General features: G+C 36.0%; 1 protein-coding gene and 1 pseudogene across 1 annotated transcript in view; both read right to left on the bottom strand.

The window, feature by feature from the left end:
- The window catches only part of LOC114049853 (regulator of G-protein signaling 7-like), a 633,475-nt gene that overhangs the window by 554,273 nt on the left and 52,994 nt on the right, over positions 1-26,208 (bottom strand). The window lies entirely within an intron of this gene.
- On the bottom strand, positions 2,214-3,168 carry LOC114049765 (annotated as a pseudogene).

The raw sequence follows: 26,208 nt of genomic DNA on the forward strand, positions 1-26,208 counted from the left end.
TTCTCATGGTTTATCCCTTTTGCTCTGATTCTTCTTTCACAACACGACTAATATGGAAATATGTTTAATATGATCGTAAGTTTATAACCTACATCATATTGCATGCCATCTTGGGGAAGGGGAAAATTTTAAAACTCAAAATCTCATAAAAATGAATGTTGAAAACTAAAAATAAATAAATAATGTGAAGAAATAGAAAAAAATATTTGAAAAGCACTTTACAAATAATATCTCATTTTATCCTACAACAGTCTTGGAATGCAGATGCTACCATCATCTCCATTTAATAGATGAGGAAACTGAGAAAGATAATAGTGACTAAGCTCAGGATCACACAACTTGGAAGTATCTGAGGCCAGATTTGAACTCAAATCTTACCGACTCCAGGTTCAACGTTTTACCCACTGTGCCACCTAGATGAGATCAGTTTTGAATTGTTGAGAAAAGCTGGAGAGAGGTTAGGAGAATCCAAGGCCTCTTCATTTTCTCTTTTAACCCTCCAACGAACCTAATACTATTGCTGTGCAGTTGAAGACTTGGCTGTATAAACTATGAGGATTGTGTGGGTGCCATCAGCTATATATCACAGTGCTATATTTTGTTGAAATGTGGGTGGACCCCTCCAGGTGGCCACAGAAATGTGGGAAAGGTGCCAGCAAGTAAAAATAATACTCAATGAGAGGATGGGATTCAACTACACAATCATTTCTGTGAGACTTCAAGCAAGGCCTCACATTGGTTTTTATTTATACCTCTATATGTGAACAGCTGTTAAGGGAGACAGATCACATTCACTGCATTATTTTTCAAACCTTTTTCTAAAGATAACCACCACAAATGTATGGTAAGTTTTACGTGCCAGCATGCATATGCACATATTTAGAAAGAGAGAGAAAACAAACAGGAGAGTCAGAGTTAAGGGGGACAAAAAAAATCAAATCTCAGAACTGAAATGAATCTCAGTAACTATCTAATGCAATTTACACCTGAGAATTCCCTCTCTAGAATCTTCTAGCATGTAATTAGACAGAAGTAATGGGAAGCTGCTCAATAAAAGCCTAGTCCTCAGGAGCGTGCCTAGTGTGCTCTGCCTAAGGCAATCTCTCCTGTGATTATTGACAAGCCTTCCTCTGGGAATGGAAGACCTTTGTTTTCCACCACCCATGATTGTATTCTATTCTCTGTGCATCTAAGAGGGGTTTTTTGATTGGTTGCTGAGCTAGAACTGAGTGTAACTGCAAAGAGTTCCAACAATGTGATCTGGCTGCAATCCAAGGAGAAGACAAACTGCAGCCTTCAGCTGAGGGAAGGAGTCAGGCCCTCTCCTATCTAGCAACACTATGAGCCAGTGAACACATCGCCTACTAGGCAATCATGTGTGGGACTAGGCCACCTCCTATTTGGGTCTTCATTCCTTTGGTAGAGGGTCATATGAGAGCTCAAAAAGTTGATAATCCATACCAGTGTTTTTCAGGAGCTGAATGTGCCAGCCTGATCCTCAGAAACAAATTGGTTAACACAGCCCAGAAGCAGCCAAGACCTCATGATCTTCGAGCAAGAGGGAATCTCCTCTATTGGCTATGCCACATTCAGAAGTGAACTTGGTAGGGTAAATGCTTTGTAGCTACTGCTTTAAGTTTGAACCCCCTCTCCCCAGGGACCAAAGTAATAGAGGAGGGACCATGCCCCTGTTATAGGTAGAAATGTTTTGTAACTTCTGTTTTTTTCTATTTCTTCTTAGTAAATATCCTTTTTTAATTAAAAAAAGAACTTACTTAGAAGCATTCAGAATGTCAACAAAACAGCTGCAACCTTTTTTTGCAATTAGAGTAGTATTTAGTTAATAGAACAATAGTTATTTCATATGCTGCATCAAAGGCAACTGAAGGTGAAGATGAACTATATATCCTTATGTATAACTAATTCATGCCGTGCACCAACAAGAACCTGCTTGAAATTTTGATGCCAATTTACAACCCTCATACTATACCAGGCAAGGTTAGTGGCTATTGAACATGCCACTAAAGGACACAGCTAGGTAAAGATATAGTAAGTGGCATTGTTAATTATGCAAAAAAAAATTAAAAAGACAGTATAGTTTTAAAAAAAATCTTTGTCTTACACTTATTTTTTTTCTTTAAAAGGAATGAATTGTGTGGGGTATGTGTGTTAAATGCTGTATAGACAGAAAAAAAATCTGCTCTAGAACCAAATTATTCAAAGTCATCATCCTCGTCTTCAGTTTCATCATCGTCTTCATCGTCCTCATCTTTATTTTCCTCATCTTCCTCCTCCTTTTTCTTGCTCTTCTCAGCTTTGACAGTTTCTCCCTTTTTACCCACATTAGGTATGCAGTCTTTAGTCTGGTATGCAGTGGTATCTTTTTCATATTTTTCTTTCAGTTTAATTGCCTTCTTTTCATAAGGTTGCTTGTCATCTGCAGCAGTATTATTCCACATTTCTCCCAATTATTTTTTTGGCCACATCTCCAGTAGAAAGACCAGGATGCTCCCTTTTGATTTATGTATGATACAGAATAAGAAAAAGGCCAGAGGAGGCCTCTTTGGTACATTGAGAGCCTTAAACTTTTTTGTTTGTTTGTTTCTCCTTTAGGTGGGATGTAGGTTTTCATTTCTCTTTCAGGAGGAAATTTATCGTTCATTTCACATCCCAAAATTTTCCTTTCTCTTTAGCAGACATTGTCTTCTACCTTTCTGAGCACTTTTTAGAAAATTCTTAGTTCACAGAAGCATCTGATTACTTCTCATGTTCCTCTCAGCAGGTTTGCACAAAGAAAGCATATGAAGATATTTTCCCTCTTGCTTTCTTAGGCCAAAGCTTATCTTTCTCACCTATGCTACTAGACAAGGGGGAGAGCAGGAATGAGAATGTGACTGTGTGTATGTATATATGTGATGTATGTGTATGTGTGTGTGTGTCAGAGAGAGAGAGAGAGAGAGAGAGAGATTGATTGTGGGAGACAATAAATGTCCTTTTGTAAAAGCTCGTTGATGTTAATTGACTAAATGCTAGTGGGGCACTGATGTCTGGGTCAATCAATGATATAAAAGACATACTAACCATAACTATGGATTGATATTAGGCAAAACACACTGGTGTGAATATAAGCTGATAACATTAAAAGAATCGCCACCATTCACCACCCATCCCCAATATCTCTCAGTGATATCCCTAGCACCCTGAAGAGTAGCTAAGTTGCCTTCTAGGGATCCAACTTGCCCATACAAATGGGAGTTGGGATAATGACTCCCAGAAATCTATATCAGCTATGAAGATTTTGCTTGAAGATGAGTAAAAGACACTTGGAGGAAAAATCTCTCAAAAATGTTAAGTATTCAATATTTATTAGTATACATTTTCTCTCCACCTCTCAAATCTGATTTTGTCAATCACTTAAATACAAACACATCACTTTTGATAATGGTTGTGGCAACTATGAGAACTTTTTTAAAAAAAACTATGAAAAGTAATCTAGAACTACATCTTGAATACTCTGAGGAACTAATAAAGCATTAAAAATTAGAGTAAAAAGAACTGAGCAATCCAAATAAAAATCCAAAAGAAAAATAATGATGATGATGAATTGAATCTCAAGTAGCTTTTTATTGATTATTTAAAGGCAACATGGGCATTCCTAATTAGATATACACTGATTTTAAATGTTAAAATGTGAATTTTTGAAATGAATTCTCTAGGGAGCCTAATTTGATGCTTGAAAAACAAAGGTTAGTTCCCTCCTGCTGTGTTCATCACAGCCATTTAGGTTCTTGGACTCAGCTCGGTTGGCAATCTTGGAGTATTATGAAGCTGTATTAAATAAAGGTCCTTCTGCCTGAGCTTCTTTACTTTGGCAGCATCTCTGTTAGCAAATTAAATTACTTGGATAACAAACAAGGAAATGTCTATGTTTTAGAAGAAACTCAATGACCTTGAATGCTGTGAAATTTTGTTCAATTCATTTTATCTCTTCAAAACATTCCTTACATCACATATCTTCTAGAAAGAAGAACATGTGAACATTCTCCAAAGGCAAATTAACCAATTGTTTTATTCATTTCAGCATATCTTCATTTAATAATACAGATGTTCCTGGCTATATTAGTTGACACTTACTGTAAATGTCCTTTCAGAAGCATCTGTCACAACTTCCTCATTAAATCTCAATGTCTAGAGAGCAAGTCTTTTATATCTTTACCATCTCCCATGGCACCTTTATGTCCAAGAGGTTTAAGTCCAAGAAATGCTTGTTTGACTTTGCCCAATGCAACAATTTCTTTCTTTATCTGTAAAAACTGAAAAATTGTGAATGCTGAAAAGTAGTCCTAGATACCGACAGAAGTTCTTATGAAATACCAATATAAAAGAAACATCTACATGTACATTGTCCTTTGTATGTAAAGATGGCAGCATGATGTCTGAGCTGTTTTTCTAGTAGTGGTGACTGATTTCATGAAATACCACCATTGTCTTACCCAGTCCATTTTGGGACCAACAAAACCTATTTTCAATATAGCCAACTTTAGGATGATAGAACAAGAGGAGGGGAACTTGGAGATTATCTAGTCTTATTTTACAGAAGGGGAAGATGAGAAGCAGAGAGGTGAAGCCACCTATCTAGCATCACTTGGCTAATTAGCACTGACTTTCCCAATCCACTAAACCATGAAGAATATTTGCCTTCCCTCTTACTATAGCAGAAAGATCTGTTTCCAATTTACCTAAAGATTTTACTAAGCTGTTTAAATCTATTTATTTATTTATTATTGTTAAATAGTATATAATATATTTATATATATCAATATTCTATTGTTAAATATTAAATATTGGTATATATATTGTATATATGCATATAGTGTTGTGTACATTATATTATATATTAACTATATCTATTATTAATTAATTTATTATTGAATATCAAATTTAATTAAAAGCTATTTAAATTTAATTAAAAGCTAATTAAATTTAAATTGTAGGGTTGGAGGAGTGAGCAATAATAAAACTCTATTTGATACAAATTAAGACTATCACTTCTGTCATGAGATTCTTTCTGTCCACTCTGATTTTAGGAGAAGTGTGATGATACAGGCTTGGAAAGGACGTTAATAGTCTTGGATTCATATTGAGATTGTCAGTTTTGTCTATAAGTGGTTCCTATCTGTGGGATTAAAGGATAATGAAAAATCAATTATTATATAAAAATGGCTTTAAATATTTTTTCTTAAATGCTTTTTTTGGAGTCTAACAGTGGTAGACTATTTTAATCCTGATTATTCCTTATTCAAGATAATAGTTTTAAAGGCTCAGACTTGCATTTTATTGAGATGAAATCTAGAATCCAAACTTTGAAGGAACATCCAATAAACTGATTATTCTGCAATTTTAGGACAAGAAATGATCCCCTCACTTTAAAAAAAAATGAAGTAATTTCTATCCATATTAACATATGCTTAAAAATTGTAAATAATTCAGTAAGAAATGGGGTCTGCCACATGTTCTAAACAATTTATTAGCAAGAGTTCTTTTCCTAAGACCTTTTTTCACTCTTTGGGGATTAATCAGATATCTTAATGTAAATAGAGCTGCTGAAGTTTACAAAATATAGAGAGATCACTGTAGGCCTATAGAATTGAATTAAATGGTTTATGCAGTCATTAATGCAGATAGCATGGCCAACAGTGTCCTCAAATCTGCATCACCTGTTGTCCATGAGAACTAATCCCAAATCTTCCAATTGAGATTTATTATAAGCTAGATTTTATGAGGATATGCATTTGTAGTTGTAAGTCTTTGGGTGGCTCCAACTCATGATGGTACTGTGTATATTATTTTGTTAGGCATTTGGTGTTGTCTGTTCTTTGTCAAACAAACAAAAATATGGGATGGCTACTTCTCTGTTTTCCCAAGCAAGGGAATTCACGGTTGTAACCTATGGCCATTTTGCTGCATATGTAAAGGGGAATCTTCATCCAAAATGTAAAAAGAACAGTCCTTTTTCATGGAATAGAGATATGGAAACCAGTCCTAAAGGGGCATCATGGTACAATGGAAAGAGACCTAAATATGGCATTCAAATCCTGACTTTGATACTTAGCTGTGTGCTGGTGCCTAACTCATTTTGCCTCTATGAGCTTCAGTTCCTTTATCTTGGAAATTCAGATTTTAAAATACTGTATCATGTAACTGACAAGGCTGTTGGAAGTTAAGCCCTATACAAATGAACTACTATCATACAGGAATCAAATGAATGGCTTGAGCCATATTTTAATGTACTCAGTTAAATTCAATAGGGATAAAAATAACAACAAAGGGTAATATATTTTTGATTTTGTGAGCTCTGGCTTATCAGAAAGTTGTCCACAAAGCCAATCTTACAACACTGAAGGCTTCAACTGCTTTTGCTGAATTGGTAAAACTTCTATTTTATTGTTCAAATTACAAGATTCAGACAAGAAACAAGAAGTATTTCCTCCAAGTCAATGACCCTGGTAAATTGTACATGTAACTCAGATTCTCAACTATCTGGTTTATTAAAACTCTTTGAAAAAGGAAAATAAATTGGAGTCCAATTATTAGTGAGTTTGCCTAAGTGACTAGCCTGCTTGTTCAGAGATATGAAGGGAAGCAGTATGGCATGACGAAAAGGATGCAAGACTTATGGTTGGGAGAATGGTTGAAAATCTACTTCTAACATTTACTACCTAAGGAACCCTAATTCTATTATCTGTAAAATGGACTTAAAAGTGATTGTGCCACCGACCCCATAGGATTGTTATGAAGGAAGTGTTTGATAAACTGTAAAACATTATATAAATATGCATTCATTATGTTTGAAGAAGTGTCATGTGAAACAAATTTGGAAAAGGAAGTTAGAGAAAGACATTAAATACCTGCGTAAGGAATCTGTATTGTTTTTTTCTTTTGGCAATAGGAAGTTATGAAGAATTTTGAGCAGAGGAAGAGACATGGAATGAATACTGAATCACCGACATCTCCAAAAGAAAATAGACAACTCAGTCTTTAAAATGGTCCCCTCAAAAAGGCATTCATGTGATGAAATTGGCACTATTTGTCCAAGCTATTCAAGGAAAACATACAGACAACTTCAGTTTTTAGTACTTTAGAATCCAATACCTTTAATGAACATTCAACACAGTCATTTCAAAACACTTTTTCAAGGATTCCATGCCTAGATACACAACGATCATGGGGTTGATGTGTCCCTTTATACCCACACACCCTGTGGCATTGTCTCTTTCCCTGAGATACATTTTGTAATTGATTTAACCTAAATGCAATCAACTAGATGCACCTCCCACAGTTAGTATTATTCAACTCATATTACAGTCTGGAATTCTAATTTGATATTCTGTACTCAGAAGAAGATAGATACATGGATTTTTCTGGCTAAATAAGAGGAATTCAATGGTTAAAGCAGAGAAAGAGAAGACCAATACATTTTAGTTTTATTCCCAATTTTCTCTGAGAGGAAGAGGAAGGACTATCGGTAATGCTGAAGCAATGGTCTGCTGGCACACTCAATCCACACTCTCTGCATACTTATGGTTATATGAGGACCCTTCATCTTTAACAAATACATTTGTTCATGAGTCATTTCAATAAAGAATGTACTTGACTTGTTCTTTCAAGGTTTGTCCTTTTTAGCTTACATGTTTTAAAAATAAACACCCAATTGACATCAATTATGAAGCAAAGTTTCATTAAACCACATTGTTTTCAGAACACACTAACAAAGTAAACACACATTAAAATTTCTCAAGACTCTACCAATAGCTCTGAGCCAGGGGTATGAAAACAAGGTGTAATTAGAAGAAATCTGTATTACCATGGGTACCTGCATAGGCTTTGCAGATAAAGCAGAACATCTGTGTATGAAAAAATGGTTATGATATTCACTAGAAAGTAGATAAGAATAAATATAACTAATAATAGGAGTAAAGTTGGGAGACTAGTTGGACATCATTATTCTGGATTAGGATCACTATATTGTCAGAATCTCCTTCTATTGGTAGCAATGGTGGAACAAGCCCAAGTTTCTAGATCATTTCCCTTCTAAATAGGCCCTTCTCTACAAATGTTGTAGAAACTAAATTTTCATGGACAGAATGGATTCTCAAATAACTTGAGCACAGTTATCATTCATTTATATTATCTGGAAAATCACTGTTTTCCTGATAGAAAGACTGACTACTAAATAGAAGATTTAAGTCTGCTTAAAGTGGTAAATATGGTAGGCAAACCATGTCTTGCTCAGGAGGCCATTTTTTCTTGCCGAAGACATGAAGCTAACCCTTGACCCACAATCAACACAAATTGGTGGAGTGGTAAAGTATAAAAGCATATTGGGGGACAGGGAGGGGAACATCTTGAACGTGTTTGTTTTGATGTGCGGATGCCATTATCACTGCCTAAATGTCATGACCACAACACTACTACAGGTAATTTACAGAACCCACCAATCCAAGTCTGTGAATTGATGAGGTTCATTCCTGGCTTAATGGAAGGGATATTTTAATAAAAACTATAGAGACACAAATAATTTGCATGTATAAGTACAGAATAAGTATTTAGTGCACTGGCTTCCTCTTTGCTTCCTGGGGAAAGTCAGGATGTTGACTGAATTATTTAAAGCTCTCTGTAGAAGGAAACTTTGACTACCATAGCTATTGCCTCTCTTTTCCTCTACACATTCATGGCAATTAGCATCAGCTAATACAACTTTATTAATGGCCTCCAGGTGAGAATCCCAGGAAGTAAAGGCAAATCAGGTAATTATCTTTAAAAGTTAGGCATACCTAGTTGTCCTTTTTCATGTGTTCTGATAGAGTCCTTTGCAGATATTAAAAATACAATGAAAAAATGCAGACATTTGACCTGGCACTGTCTAACAAGAAGTGATTGGATTTGACATTACAGTATATGTTTTACCTACTGGATCTCAATGCTATTTGGGATTTATACAAACAGTTAGCCCAATACATAATTGAACTGAGTCAGATTATTCAGAGGATGGCACATTTGCCTGTTAGGAGTTTTGTAGCTGAAGGAGCTTCACTTGTAGCTGAAATTATACCTACCAGGGATGGAATTCAAAAGTTAGTCATTTTTTGCTTTAAAAGACTTTTACCTTATTAGAAAAGGCTAAGCCAGCATTGTACTTTGCCATGCTAATAATTGTAAAAATGGTGAGGTAGCTGTTATCTGGAATATCTAGGCAATGCAATTATATTTTGTCCTGTTCCTGCATCAAAACTCTCCCCTCCCCTTCTTTTTAACTCTTTTGCCAAGTGAAAACGAATAGACTGCTTTGTCATATATTAGAAACATCATTTGTCCATTTACTCTAATGAAGAGTCAGTCAGCAAAAAGTTTTCATCAAAATATTTTATAATTGATTTAGCTTAAATACAACCAACTTGAAGTACTTCCTACAGTTGGTATCACTCAACTTGCATTAAAGTCTGAAGTGCTAATTTGATGTTCTGTACCCAGCAGAGGTCACATATATATATTTTTTTCTGGCTGAAGAGGAGGAATTAAATACTTGAGGCAGAGAAATGAAGGACTGATACATTTTAGTTCTGTTCCCAATTTTCGGTTCCATGACTCATTTTGCCAAATGGGTAAATGTGAGATGCTCTTGTTTGATTTAATGGTGATCCAGTGCTAATGATGTATTAATACTGCCATTCTAAAGCATGGAGGAAAACCATTTATCTTAAAGTGTGACAGAAAGAATGTTGGATTTAGATCAGAAGAGCTGGATTCAAGTTCTAGCTCTGCTACCTGTTTAACCTATGGAAAGTCACTTAACCTGTCTGAGCCTGAGTTTCCTCACCTATAAAAGGAGGGAATTGGACACCTGTAACGTCTCTATCAACTCTAAATCTATGGTCTTTCAAAATGTATGTTTGTTTGTATGTATGTGTGTTTAGTTCTCATTGGGGGAGGGGAGGTGCACCAGAATGTAAACTCCTTGGGAGCAGGAGCTGCTTTTAGTTTTGTCACATCAATGCCACTCACATAATAAATACCTAATAAATGCTTCTTGTTATTCCATTAAAATATATCAATGTCTACCAGGCTCTCCACTAAAGTCCAACTCCAACATCTCATTTTCTCATGGAGTTGATCCTGGGTTCTCAAAGACAATGATAATACAATACAAGTTATGAGAGGTCCTACTGAGCTGGAAAGCCTTCAAGGATAGATATGGAAGTAGACTCTGTCTCTGTGACTGTCTTTCCAGCTTCAGGAAGGCTCATCACGAGAGGGATTAATTTTTTTTTGGCCACAGCAATTCCCCAAATCTATCTATTGAGATATTTTGGGGTTATACACTGCAAAGAGACATACACCCACAGTAAATCATAATATTTCAAATTATTTGAAACACCAAAGATAAATCATTTTGTTGAAAAAATATTTATTCCATTCCTTTCTCTGACTGTGGAGTAAATACAATATGTAGTATATGGACTAGGATGAAGGTGTAGAGTTCCTCCAGGGCCAGCTTTTTAAAAGATAATTTTTGTAGCTTTGGTTTTTACGTTTCCTATATATCCCTCCCCTCCTCAACCATCCCTTATATTACAAGTAATGAAAAAGAAGAAAATTCAGCAAAACTAAGGAAAATATCAAGAAGGTCTAATATTTTATGCAATATTACATGTTCATAGTTTTCCACCACTGCAAAAAAAGCAGGGGGAAGTGCCTTCTTTTATCTTTTCTTTGGCATCAAGCTTGGTCATTGTAAGTTCATAGCATTCAGTTTCAATTGTTTTGTTGCTGTTTCCAATAACACTGTTGTTGTCATTGTATATATTGCTTTCCTTATTCTTATTTTATGTGGTATCAAGTCAGATCCAATCACCTCTCCTGGATCACTGCCTTGTTGTGGAGGAGGGGCTTGTGTAGCTCAAGAAACTATGAGCTATGCCATTCAGGGTTACCCAAGATGGACAGGTCATAGTGGAGAGTTCTTACAAATGGTGATCCACTAGATAAGGAAATGGCAAACCACTGTAGTATCTTTGTCAAGAAATCTCCATGGAAAGTGTTAAAAGCATAAAAGGTATGATTCTGAAAGATGAGCCCCACAAATTGGAAGGTGTCCAATAAACTATGAGGAAGAGTGGAAGACAAATACAAGTAGATTCAGTTCTAATGAAGTGGCTGGGCCAAAGCCGAAAGGAAGCTCCACTGCAGACATGTCTGGTGACAAAAGGAAAGTCCGATGCTGTAAAGATCAATATTGCATAGTAACTTGCAATTAATAGTTTAAAGATTCAATTAAAATGTTCTTTAAAGAAAATAAACAGCAACTTAAGTCATTGAAAGGATGTTCAGCGGTAATGGCTGGGCTATGCCAATAAGATAAAAATGATAATACTACTGAAATTGATTTATAGATTTGATGCTATACCATGCTACCAAAGGGATATTTTACTACACAAAATAATAAAAAAAAAATTCATTTGGAGGGGGAAAATGTCAAGAAATAATGGAAAAACTAAGAATGAAGAGCTCAGATTATATTGTAAACAGTAATAATCAAAATTTGTTGACACTAGTTAAAAAATAGAAAAGTGGATTAATAAAAATAAACTAGACAAGGAAGAATAACAAAAACTGAATTCAATAACTTAGTGTGCAATTTTAAAAGACACATAAATTACCTAGGAATTAACTCCTTATTTGACAAGAGTTGCTTGGACAGCTGGAAATCAGGCTGACAAAAATTAGAGTTAAACAGACACCTTACATAATATACCACAATAAATGATAAAATAGTTACGTAACCTGATTAGTAAAGAACATGCAATTTTAAAAAAAATTAGAAAACAACTTTTCATAGCTATGGTTAGGGATTTAATTATTAACAGGGATATAGGTAAACATAAAAGATTAAATAATGTGAATTACATGAAATTGAAAAGACTTTTCATGAACAAAAATTAATGCAAGTAAAATAAGAAGAGATAACACCTCTGTCAAATATCTCTGATAAAAGTCTGATATCTAAGTTACATAACCAAGAAATATACATATATATATATATATGACCAAAAGCCATTTCCTAATTGATTTGTTCAAAAAATAAGGTTCTCAAAAAATTGAAGAATATAATCACCAACAAAGTTTGAACCAAATAATTAATAATAAGGGAAATAATAATCAAAACAACCCTGATATTTCACCTCACACTGAGCAAATTGGCAAGATGATGAATAATGGGAAAAATAATTTTAAATAATATTTCATTTTTCCAATTTTAACATTTTTTTAAAATGAGTTCCATATTTTCTCCCTTCCTCCCTCATCTCCCCCCTCCCTAAAATGGTAAGCAATTTCATGTAGGTTATATATGTGCAGTCATGTAAAACATATTTCTATATTATTGTGAAAAAAGAAATATACCATAAGAAAAAAAAACATGAAAAAAACTAGTGAAAATAGTATACTTTGATTAGCATTCAGACTCCATTAATTCTTTCTCTGGATATGAAAAGCTTTTTGTCTCATGAGTCCTTTGGAATTGTCTTGGATCATTGTATTGAAAAGTTAAATCATTCACAGTTGATCATTGCACAGTATTGCTGTTACTGTGTACAATGTTCTCCTGGTTCTGCTCACTTCACTTTGCATCGGTTCATGGAAGTCTTTCCAGACTGAGAAAAATCAATGTTAAAGGGGTGGTTAAAAAAAAAAAAGATAGGAACACTGATGCACTGCTATTAGAGTTGTAAACTGTTCTGGCCATTCAAGAAAGAAATTTGTAATTATGCTAAGAAAGAGATTTGACCTAGAGATCTCACTGCTGGGCATATACTCCAAGAAGGCTGATGTTTAAAAAAGAAAGGACCCATATACCAAAACATTTATAGTGGTACTTTTTGTAGTAGCAAAGAACTTGAAAAAAAGAACAAAGATGTCCTTCAACTAGAGAATGGCTAAACTAACTGTGGTACATGAATATCATGGAAAATTACAGTGCTATTTTTTTAAAATTATTAATATAATTATCCAGAAAATGATGGGAAAGCATATAAACTGATACAAAGTTAAGTGAGCAGAACCATGAAAACAATATACTCAATGTAAAAACTGTAAACAGAACAACAAAATGATAGAAACTAAATGATGAAAAATTTATTGTTTAGTCATTTTCAGTCATGTCTGACTTCATGATCCCATTTGGAGTTTTCTTGGCTAAGATACTGAAGTGGCTTGCCATTTCCTTCTCCAGCTCATTTGACAGATAAGGAAGCTGAGTGACTTGTCCAGGATCACATAGCTAATAAGTGTCTGAGGTCAGATTAGAACTTAGGAAAACCCATCTTCCTGATTCCAGACCCAACATTCTCCTCACTGAGCTGCCCAGCTGCCCTGCAGAGAAATTATGATGACCAAATTTGGCCCCAAAGAAAACATAAGGGAATCTCAATCTGGCTCCAACACATCTTTTCAAACTGATTTCCCATCACTCTCCCACAATCACTATGTTACAGCCAGACTGTCCTATTTGCTATTAACCAGGGGTGGGGAACCTGTGGCCTTGAGGCCAAGGAGATTTGTTCTGTGAAGTTTCGATTGAGTCAAAGGGCCACACTTGAGGACCTAGAGGGCCACATGTGGCCTAGAGGCTGCAGGTCCCCCAACCCTGATATAAAACCTCACCCAACATTCTATCTCTTGTGTTGACACTTTGCACAGTCTGGTCCTCTTGCCTGGAATACTCTGCCCTTTCACTTCTGTCTCCTGGAATTTCTGGTTGTTGTTCTTCATTTTTGAAGAGGACCAAAATGATATCATCGTGCCAGAGTCAAGTTTTTGTGTGTCCGACTGTGGCTGATCAGACAAATATGAGCTCAGAATATTCTACCACAGGTCGGACACAAATAGTCTGTGAGAACATTTGGGGCGGATTCTCTAAGTATGCAAATCTTGTGTTTCTCTTGAGCTACTTCAATTCTGCTTTGCTCATAGAGCACAGCACCTTCTCTGATGTGGGCATGCCATGCTGAGCTGTCCTGTGCCAGTGTCTTCCATGTTGCACAATTCCAAAGTTCTTAAGAGAGACCTTGAGAATGTTCTTGTATCACTTCTTCTGACCACCTTGTCAACACCTGTCATGTGTGAGTTCTCCATAAAAAAGTCTTTTTAGCAAGTGTACATTTTACATTTGAACAATGTAGCCAGCCCATTGGAGTTGTGCTCTCTGAAGCAGAGTTTGAATGTTTTGAAGTTTAGTTCAAGAAAGGACCTCAGTGTCTGGTATCTTACCCTGCCAGGTGATCTTCAGAATCTTCCTAAGACAATTCAAATGGAAGTGATTTAGTTTCCTGGCATGGTGCTGGTAAACTGTCCAGGTTTCATAGGCATACAACAATGAGGTCAGTACAATGGTTCTATAGACCTTCAGTTTGGTAGTCAGTCTAATACCTCCTCTTCCATACTTTCTTTTTTTCTTTTTTTTCTTTTTTTTTTTTTAGGCAAGTGGGGTTAAGTGACTTGCCCAGGGTCACACAGCTAGTAAGTGTCAAGTGTTTGGTCTGAGGCCAGATTTGAACTCAGGTCCTCCTTAGTTCAGAGACAATGCTCTATCCACTGCACCACCTATCTGCCTCCTCCCCTCATACTTTGCTTCGGAGCCTCCCAAACACTGAACTAGCTCTGGCAATGCATGCATCAACCTTATTGTCAATGTGTTATTCCCTGGAAAGTACACCACCAAGGTAAGTGAACTAATCCACAGCATTCAAAACTTCTCTATTTGCTGTAACCAATGGTTCCACATGGTGGTGGCTGATGGAGCACCTGTACTTTCTTGGTGGTGTTAGGTCAAAATTAACACAAGCAGCAGAGAATCGATCCTAGACTTATTTAAAGACTTAGATCATATACCAGTTCCTTTAACAGGCCTTTCCTGTCTTCCCTAGAAGCTAACACTCTCTTCAACATCCCATTGAAATTACTTTTTATTTAATTTGGTACATATTTTATCTTTGCTTATCTACACGTGTTATTCCCCCTAAGCAGGAAGAACACAATAAATTTGCCAATATATTTACAGATTATTCTCATAAAATTTTTATAAAGATAGGAACAGAGGCACATGGGTTGATAGATATTGCCATTCTCTCAGTCATCTTTTTCAGGTAATTAAAGTCTAAATTTTCCTCAAAGTCTTCAGTATCCTCTGCCTCTTTCATCTAAATACCTTTATGACCTATTTCTAGCATAGATCTTCTCTGTCTATACTTGATCTGGACCAGCTGCTCTTCCTATTTTTCTTTTTTTAGGGCCATGATGAAAAGAGGTTTTTGGGGTTTTTTTTTTCCATAGAAATCTTGACAGACTTTTTTTTCTAATTTTTCATCTATTTGCTGCTATCAGAGAAACTTGAATATAAAACCCAAATCTTTTCAGGAATTGAACCCTTCCAAAAACATACCTTTGATGCCTAAGCTTTTATTTCTCCATATCAATTGATCTAGACCAAGGGTCAGCAAATTATGTTCAGCTGGCCAAATCCAGCCACGACCTCTTTTGTGTACAACCCTTCAGCTAAGAATTTTTTTCTATATTTTTAAACAAAATTTTATCATATTTGAAAAGTAAAAATCAATTGGGTTTTGCCCTTGTGCCATAATTTGCTGATCTAGACTGTTATGAGCAAAACTGAACTTAGAACTCAAAGTGAAAAGAATTGCAGCACAGAACACCCACTGGACACTACCAGTGATAGACATCACAAATTTCTTCTAGGCTGATCAATGCTGAGAAAATACATGATGTGTCCAAGACTTTAAACGCAAAAAACAGCAGTCTCTATCCATTAACCTAATGGATTACATTGAAGGATAGAACACTCCTCTGAGGAGACAAGGATAAATGACAATGAGGTCATTCAGTAAGACATTTAACATTTAGGCTCTTGGCTCTGGTTTTCCCTATTCCATTTTTTCTGTGACCTGTAAAATATCATGCCTTGTTATATAAAATCTCAGAGAGATAAAGAAAAATGTGTCCTACTCACAGATATAGTGCAACTGTTTTGAGTCACAGATATTATAAATTATATAGCCCAGCAGTTCTCAAAATTTTTTTTGGTCTCAGAACCCTTTTCCATTCTTAAAAATTAACAAAGCTCCCAAAGAGCCTTTGTTATATCTATCAATTTCTATGGTATTATAAATTAAAACATAAAATTTTAGAATATTTAATACATTTTAAAATAACTGCATTACATGTTAACATAAACAACATTTTCAGGAAAAATAACTATATTTTCCAAAATGAAAAAAATTAATAAGAAGAATAGCATTGTTTTACATATTGTTGCAAATTCCTTTAATGTCTGGCTTAATAGAAGACAGCTGGACTCTCATATCTGTCTCTACATTCAATCTGTTGCAATATGTTGCTCTGGTTGAAGGATATGAAGAAAATCTCCCCTCACATAGATATATAGTTGGGAAAAGGAGGCATATTTTGATGGGAAAATAATGTATTGTTATTATTATTATTATTATTATTATGACCATAGTTTTGATCTCATAAACCCCCTGAAAGAATCTCAGGGATCCCCAGGGATAAACAGACTACACTTTGAGAATTGCTAATCTTATCCAATTCCTTCATTTTATAGATGAGGAAACTGAATCCCAGTGAAGTGGTGATTAGTCCAAAGTCATATATCCAATTATCTATAAGTATACATACCTTATCTATGGCATGGATTCAATTCTTACGTAAATGTCTTAATATGTGTGAGTATGAACAATGCTCAAACCCAAAAGAACTATTGGTGTCAGACAGGAATATAAGAAGATAAAATTATTCCTCCTGCTCCTATTTGTAAATGCAGAAGAATAAAAGTAATGACGACAATGCCTACAAAATAAACTATCTGTACTTATTTAGAAAGACTAAGACACAATGAATGGAGAGTTCAAGTACCTCCTAGACTTGTTTTTGATTTTCTAGTCTTCAACACCATGCCTCTACTGCTATTTCATCCTGAAACTTCCCCCACATCCTATAACCTCTTTTCCCTTAAACTGTCTGCCATTGCTGTAGCCTGTGTACCCTATAATGTCCCTCTCCAATTTCCACCCCCTTTCTTTCAACTATGAGTTACTGCTGGAACCATTTTATGGAGTCAGACCAGCCTGCCTTCACTCCCCTCCTGACCTTGTCTTGATTTTTCTGGACTTCAAATCTCTGCCCCCATTCTGGGTACCTTCATGAACTCCCCCCTTTTCAGTTCTCTTTTGTATGTTGTCTTCCTTGATTAGAATTTAAGCTCCTTTAGGGCAAGGATTGTCTTTCTTTTTGCTTATATTTGTATCCCCAGCATTTAGCACAATGCATGGCACATAGCAATCATTTAAATGCTTGCTTCATTCCTTCCTTTCTTTCCTGCTCCCACAGTGATACAAAAACAATGAGAGGAATGCTTCTAGCCTGTTAGAAAGATTATGGGAAACAATGAACAAGAATTACACTGGATCAGAATGTACAGAGGTAAGGCAAAAGAGGGAAGTTGTGATCCATATCACTGGAAGGAGTACCATCAGTAATTAAATCACAACTCCATCAAAATATTCAAATGAGTGTAGCATATATAACCTCTGACATTTCTTTATTTGATTATCTTGAATTTTATATTTATTCATTTACAGAAAAATAGATAACAGCATCTTAATTGCCCTTATTCAGAGAGTTCATGGAAGAGATGAATACTGAGGAGGTTTCAGATCCTTTTTTTAAGTTTCCCAACCAAATTACATTTTTTTTATTGTTTTATTGATGCTTTTTTTTTTACAATGCCATCACGTCTAAATGACTATCAACCCCTCCCCCCAAACAGAGCCCTCTCTTGAAACAAAAACATACCGTTATCCAAGTCAAAGTACTGGCCATATGTGACATCATTCTGTACCAATCATCTGTTGAGAAGAGCAGGGTGAGTCACTGTCAATCCACAAAAGTCAATATTTGTTAGGTGTCAAAATGTGTTCATCAGCATTTTGATATCTTCCGATGTTGTTTTCCTTTTCATTAGGTACATTGTTTTCTTGGTCCTGCTTATTTTTCTCTGATTCAGTTCATATGAATCTTCCTGAATTTTTCTGAAACCTTCCTATTCATTTTTTTTAAAGCAGTGATATCCCATTACCCCGTATATGTCTTAATCAAGAAATAACTGTATTGTTTCCAAGTTTTTGCTACCATGAAAAACAGTTATTGTAAATATATCTGAATATGTCAGACCTTTCTCTTTGTCTGATCACATTTAAAATATATTGAACCAAAATCTGGATGAAAGGATGGTATGTTGCAATTTTTTTGTCATTATCAAGCGCTACAAGTGGCAATACATTCTCTCTCTCTCTTTCTCTCTCTTTCTCTCCCTCTCTCCCTCTCTCTCTCTCTCTCTCTCTCACACACACACACACACACACACACACACACACACACACTGGTAATTCACATATAGAATCACAGGTCAGAAATCTACCTCCAAGTTTCAAAATGAAGGCCCTTGACATTAGTAAAATTCCACAAAGGAATAAATGCTTTTGGAAAATTACTGATAAACTTTCTATTGTGTTCTGAACAAAGCCCTGAGTAAGAAATTGAAGACTGACAGGGCAGAACTCCCCAAACTCAGGAAACTATAGTACAATGGTTTTATTAGAGGGGTAGAACACAGCCACAGTACTTCCCCCGCCCCTCCCATCCTCCAAGACATTCAGAGGTGAATAATGCATTTCTGGAGCATAAATCACAGCTATGCATCCCAAAAACTCAGTTCTTTCAACAGAGGCCTTCCAGTCAAAGCCAAACCAGCCTGTCTGCCTAATGATTTCATAATTCTGCCTACTCTTTGCAAAAGCTTGGGCCATTCACTTCCCATTTGTGAAGGTCACATGTCAACACAAAGTCTAATACTGAAAGTAGGTCACAACTTTCTTCCTGTGAGAGGTGGTAGAACTCTGCTGCCAGCTGTGTCAAGTGGGTATGCAGGTGAGCTTTTCCATCAAGTGCTCAATTAGCCATTCAGTCTAAATCAATGGGGCCCCATCCACTTTCTCTACAATTGCTCTCTGGCCCTCAAGCCTGTAAGACACACTGAGCACCTCTTATAAGGATGTTCAGTCAAAATTCTTTAGTTTTTTTTTTATTCATTATTTCCTAACATGTCATTTTCCCATGTGTCCCTTCTTCTATATGCCTAAATCTGCAAAACTCTCTCAGAAAGCTTTTCAAGTTGTTTCACACCCAATGTTTATCTGTAAAACGTTTTGCAAGATACTGAACTTGGATTCTATAAATACATGTGTATAATATACATTGTCAGTCCCTAACTCATTGATGGGTTTGCTCAGTCATTCAACAAACATTTTAAAGTACCTATTTCATGCAAGGGGACAACTAGGTAATACAGTATAGAGTGCTAATCCTGAAGTCAGGAAGACTCATCTTCCTAAGTTCAAATCTAACCTCAGACACTTAATATCTATGTGATCCTGAGCAAGTCACTTAACCCTGTTTGTCTTAGTTCCTCATCTGTAAAATGAGCTGGAGAAAGAAATAGCAAACCACTCCAGTATATTCGCCAAGAAAATACAAAATGGGGTCACAAAAAGTTGGACATGACTGAAATGACTGAACAATAACATTTTATGCAAGGCATTATCAAGGAAAGAGGGACAACTGACATAGATTCTTGTCTCAAGAAATTTTAAATTCTAATTGGAGGAAAAGACACTTACACAAATAACTACCATTCAAGAGATAAATGCAAAACAGATATCCAGGAAAGGAGTTAGAAAGTATTTAAAGAAGGGGAAATAACTTTCACCTAAATGGAACTAAGGGTCAGGTTATGGAAATCATCATGGAGGAGAAAGTCAAATTTGAGCTGGGTTTAGAGAAAGGAAAGCTTGAAAAAAGGGTTATTTCAGGCCTAATCTGGGTTTGAACAAAGGTAGGGAAATGAGAGGTCAGGGAGAGAATGAGTCACCCAGTCAGAGCAAATAAAAGGGATAAGGATTTGAATAGGTTAACTGTAGGAAATAAAAAGAAAGAAGAGGGGGGCAGACAGATAGACAAACAGTCAGAGACAGAGAAGTAAAAAGTCCAGTAAAGAGCCTATCCAAGTCACTTGGATCTACCCCTCAGGTTTTGGACACAACTACTACCATGAATATTCTGATAGAAAATATCTGCTCCTCCCCACATTTTCTCAATTCTGGTTCCAAGTGCAGCACCTGCAAACCTCCCTCACTTCATTTTATCTGGTGTAGGGTAAGCCCACAACTTCCAAGCACTATAGGGTCACTGTAGGCCAGAAGTGTGATTGTGTATGTGAGAAAGAGGAAAGGGGGTGGGGGTGGGGGTGGGGGAGGGCAGCTGCTATCACCACTGAAGCAGCTTTTGCATAGTGTGGGAAGATGAAGAGGCACTGCTCATTTGTTTATTTTTAGCTGGTACTTGAGCTCCTGTATCTGGGCAGGAAGAGAAAAGAGAAACTGCAGAAGAAGATAGAAGAGGAAACTGCATCCCTCCTTCCCAGTGGAGATATCACCCTTACCAATGGCAAATCCAAGACTATGCTATGGAGAGCTGTGGGGTCTTCCTTCTTTTTCAACTTCTTATACAAAATATAATGTTTAATTGTTTATCCATAGATTCCTTGACATATTAAGATAACAGTATCTTGTGGAGATTTATTCATATATGCAGATATTTCTAACTCAGATATTTACAACTTGGGGTCCTACTTATTATATATGTATATCATATATATGTATATATGAATTTTGACATGTTATATATGTATAATTTGAAAACATAAGAATTGTTTTTTTTCAATGTGGGAAACGCCACCGTACATAGAGGCAACATAGAGATTAAATGGCTTAACCAGAGTGATACAAATTCTGTGAAAGTGGGATTTGAACCTAGGTCTTCTTGACCCTCCCAAGCCCAGTACTCTATTCACTATGCAACATTACCTCTATAGGTCTAGATAGATAAATAGATATCTAGATAAGTGCTTTTTGAGTAATGCATATTCTATGCTGGGGGCAGTTAGGTGATGCAGTGTCTAGAGAATCCAGTTTGCCTCAGTTTCCTCATCTGTAAAATGTGCTGGAGAAGGAAATGGCAAATCACTCTAGTATCTTTGCCAATAAAACCCCAGAAGGGGTCATGGAGAGTTGGAAATGACTGAAATGACTCAGTAACAATGCTATGCTAGATACTGGGGATGCAAAGAAAAATGAAAGCATAGCCCCTGTCCTCAAGAAGCATACATTCTATAGGGAAAATAGAGAGACTGTACACACACACACACACACACACACACACACACACTGGTCATAAGAAAACTATTATCTACTAATACTATAATACTGTAACTCTGTAAAACAGATCATTTGGGACTGAACGACATTCAGAAGTACAGCCAAAATGGTGGAGTTGCAGGAAGAAGGACAGCCGAGACCCAACAACACACAACTCCTTCATAAAGATCAAGAAAATGCACCAGATTGAGTTCTGACCAGGAAATACAAGGAAAAAAAAACCAGTCACATGTCCAGCGTAGTTCAGCATAGGGAGACAGATGGATAAATCTGTGGACACTGGTGATGTGGTCTGGCCAGTGATATGCCATACAGAACATTCCAGTAGATAGGAAAGAGAGAGTCCTGACCCTGTGCACCAGGGCAAGAAGATATTCCAGACACATGAAGGGAGGATGGAGGAGGAAGAAGAGCATCCACCTTGTGTAGGTTTTGGAAATAATCGCCAACTGGCAGCTCTGTCATTCACTATCCAGTTCCAACTCAGATACATGGCTGACTGAGGAGGGAAACTGTGTTTATGAGTGACATTCAAGGTTGAAGAGCAATTATAGCCTGTATACTAAGCAAGGAATAAATTCAGAAAGAGAGCTGTGAAGCTCTCACCCCAAGCACAGTGCAAGGGTCTGAGTTCCAGTCTCCAATACATTGTGAAACCTACAGAGAAATAACTAGGACAAGAACCTCCAACTAAAGGAGAACCAGCAGTTATCCCACTTTGAACCTGCAGAACTTTCTATCTATCTGATATTGGGCAAGTCCTGCAGCAGTCTAATGAAACTTCTAATTAGGGGCAAGCCAGCAGGACTGTTGTAGAGATCCAATCCCAAGTCAGGAACTTGTAGAGCTCAAATCAGCAGGGCAGTGATCAGACTTGGCTCTGAATCAGAACCACTTTAGAAGTACTGAAAGCTTGCAGGACCACAACCTGAGCTTTCCCTAACATCCTAGAATAACAACAACCCTCAATAACCTAAGAAAGCACAAGAAGGACAGAAGAGGACAAAAGCTCACAACAGACATTCTTCCTGGAAGAGCACAGAACCTGTCCCTAACTCTGAAGTTAGAAAGTCAGGCAGAAGAATGAGCAAAAACAAACAAACAAACAAACAAACAAAAAGAATCCTACCATAAAGAACTATTACGGTGATAAGGATTCTCAAGACAGAAACCCAGATTGAAAAAAATGACCCTAAAATATCTACAAGCAAAGTCTCAAAAAAAAAACAAAACAAAACCGTAACTTAGGCATAAATCCAACTGAAATTCACAGAGGAGATGAAGTTAGAGTTTTATTAAAAAGAAGAGCTAAAATTAATTTAAAATAATAAATGAGGACACTAGAGAAAAAAATCAGAAAAGAAATTAGAGCAATGGAATAAAGATTTGGAAAGAGAATAACAGCTTGGAAGAATTACAAAATCTTGCACCAGAAAAAATAAAACTCCTTGAAAATTAGAATTGAGCAAATAAAAGTTGACTCAATGAGACAAGATTTAAAAAAAAAAGTTAAAATACCAAAAAAAATAAAAGAAAATGCAAAGTATCTCACAGCAAAACTCACCTGGGAAAATAATCAAGGAGAGATCATCTGAAAGCCAGGATTTTTTTTTAAAGAGCGTAGGTATCATATCTCAAGAAACCTTAAAAGTTCATAGACGTCTTAGAAACAGAGAGCAAAGTAGAAATAGAATCCACCAATCATTTCCTAAAAGAAGCCCCTAAATTAAAACTCACAAAAACATTATAGCAAAAAATTCAGAAATTTCAGGTGAATGAAAAAAACTGCAAGCAATCAGAAAGAAAGAATTCAAGTACTGAGAAGCCAGTTAGGATCACACAAGATTTAGCATCCACCACTTCAAAGGATTAGAGAATTTGGAATACAATATTCTGAAGGCAAAAGATATCAGGTTACAATCAGGAATAGCTTAACCCAGCAAAACTGAACATAATCCAATGGGGGGAAAAATCTTTAATGAAGACTTCTAAACATTCCTGATGAGAATACCAGAACTGAGTAGACACTTTGAAATAAAAGTACAGGAGTCAAGAGAAACATAAAAAGGTAAACATGAATGAACAATCTCAAGAGGTTAAACAAGGATAAACTATTTACATTGTAATATGGGAAGATGAAATATATATCTCCACAGAACTCTATCATCATCACGGATCATGGAAGGAATAGGTAGATAGAAGACCTGGAAGTGGTTTTTATGTTTTTATGATCTTAAAAGAAGGATGGAAAAGGAGAGCCAGAAAAATATGCTTGGGGGAAGGAGGGAAGAAAAGAAAGGATAGGAGAAATTCTCATATAATTAGGGTACACAAGTAGCAATCTATATAAAAAAGGAGGAAGGGATGGGGGAAGCAAGTGACACTTGAACTTTACTCTCATCTGAAATATCTGAAATGGTCAAAGGAGGGAAGAACACACACATATAGAGTTGGGTAGAGAAATATGTTTCAACAGGGATATAGAAAAGAGGGGAGAAGGGGAAGGGAGGAATAAGAGTGATGGTAGATAAAGGGAAGCATTAGTCTTAAGCAAAACAAACTTTAATTAAGAAGAGTGGATCTCAAGCTGCTTAAAAGGGAAAAATAAAATAAGAATGTGTTATTGAACACTGCATGAGAGAAACATAAATAGGGCAGGGGACAGAAGCATGTTACACCAAACTTAGGAAACTGGTGGTGAGCTCACTCCTCTCTCATTACCCTCCTCTTCTTTATAAAGAGGGGTTAGGAAACAGTGAGAAGGGAAAGAATAACAGAATAGGATGGAGAGAAATGTACAATTGACAATTATAACTGTGAATGTGAGGAATGAACTCAACCACAAAACAGAATAGGACAGCAGAATAGATTGAAAACAGAATCAAATAATTTATCTCTAAGAAACACACTTGAAGCAGAAAGACACACATAGAGTTAAAATAAGGGACTGGATCAAAATCTATTATGCCTCACATGAAGTAAAAATAAAAAAATAAAAAGGAAGAGATGGCAATCATGATCTTAGACAAAGCAACAGCAGGGGGTGGGGTATTTAATTAATAGAGATAAATAAACTACATTTTGCTGAAAGGTACCATAGAAAATCAGGGCAGGTAGGTAGTACAGTAGATAGAGCACTGGACTTGGAGTCAGGAAGGCATCTTCATGAGTTCAAATCTAGCCTGAGACACATACTAGCTGTATGACCCCGGGCAAGTCACTTAAGACTGTTTGCCTCAGTTCCTCATTTGTAGAGAAGGAAATGGCAAACTACTCCAGAATCTTTGCCAAGAAAACCCCAAAATGGGGTCACAGAGAGTCAGACACAACTGAAACAACTGAAAAAACAGCAACAACATCATAGAAAACAAATAAATATCAATGCTAAACATATATGTACCAGATGGTATAGGATCTAAATACTTAAAGGAAAAATTCAATTAATTACAGGGGGAAATAGAAAATGAGATTGATTGGTATTCAAAAGAATATATTAACATTTGCTCTATGTGTGTTCCACTAACCACTTTCTGTAAAATTTAAGTGATCCTACAGGCTTCTTGAAAAACCTGAATTTCCAGAAGATATGGATAACTCCCCTGGACAATGACTTCCCAGATTATTACACTGTGTTTGAAAATTAGAACAGGATGCAAATGACCACAACATTCCTCCTACTCTTTTCATAGTCTCTGGGAGAAAAATAGAAACTACTTGTTTCTTTATTTGACTGAATATGAAGGATGCATTCTTTCTATTGAAAGTAGTAAGGTATCCTAAGTAATAGGTATGTTACATAAAAAGATTAGCTTTTCTTTAATGAAAACACTACCCACAAATAAATCTAAAGTCTCATATGGTAGATTTCAAGTGATTTCTGATATATCCAGATGGACTAAAGTTGTCTAACCCCTGAATGATACTAGTTTAAACCAATTACCACAGCCAACAAAACATTTGGATTATATCCCTGCAAAACCCTAGCCATGGCAATAAAGTTGCTTCCTCAAAGATCCTTGGTATTAAACCTACATTAGCTGCAGGGGTCTCTGTGTGCCACTTGGCTTAGAGTATTTTCTATAATTACTAGGATGATGAAAGCTGTCATGAGGCAAGGTAGCAAGAGAGCCAAACTAATTCCAGCTTCCTGAACTAAAAATAAAATATTCTGAGACTGATTAGATTTGTGTTAGTGATTTTAAAAAAAGTTTTAGCAGCTGTCTCATCAAATTGTCTCTTTTCCCTCACATTAAAGGACTTTTTCATACCTAAGACATCCCTGAAAATGCACAGTCTGTGAATGTCTCACTATCTCTCTAAAAAACAGGAGGGTCAAAGAGTGAATGTAGTTATTAAATTTATTTGCCTCTTTCACGTACCAAATCACTTTTTAGCAATTTCTATTAACCAAAAGCATGAAACAATTAACCTTAATAGTTTAACATAGATTTGACAATTACATTAATGAATATAATACCATTTAACTCTTGCCAAGAATGCTAACAGGAACACAAAATGACCCTTTTCGAGGCAATCTTGTCTAATGGGAAGAATACCTTCCTCTCTGGAAACTTTCTGCACTGACACTGACTTACAGACCACAAAGGTTACTTCATTTCTCCATATGTGATACTTTCTCCCACTGTAAGATGAGAATTCAAGTATCTAGTATCTTTAAATGCCTTTGAGTTCTTTAGAGGCCATAGAAATGAAGGTCATTAGTGTGGTAGATAAGCCCAATAAATAATAACTCATATTTTAAAATAGCACATTAAAATCTAAGATG

Source organism: Vombatus ursinus, unplaced genomic scaffold (genome assembly GCF_900497805.2).
Source record: "Vombatus ursinus unplaced genomic scaffold, bare-nosed wombat genome assembly UNPS02014798.1, whole genome shotgun sequence".
In the NCBI taxonomy this organism is placed as follows: domain Eukaryota; kingdom Metazoa; phylum Chordata; class Mammalia; order Diprotodontia; family Vombatidae; genus Vombatus; species Vombatus ursinus.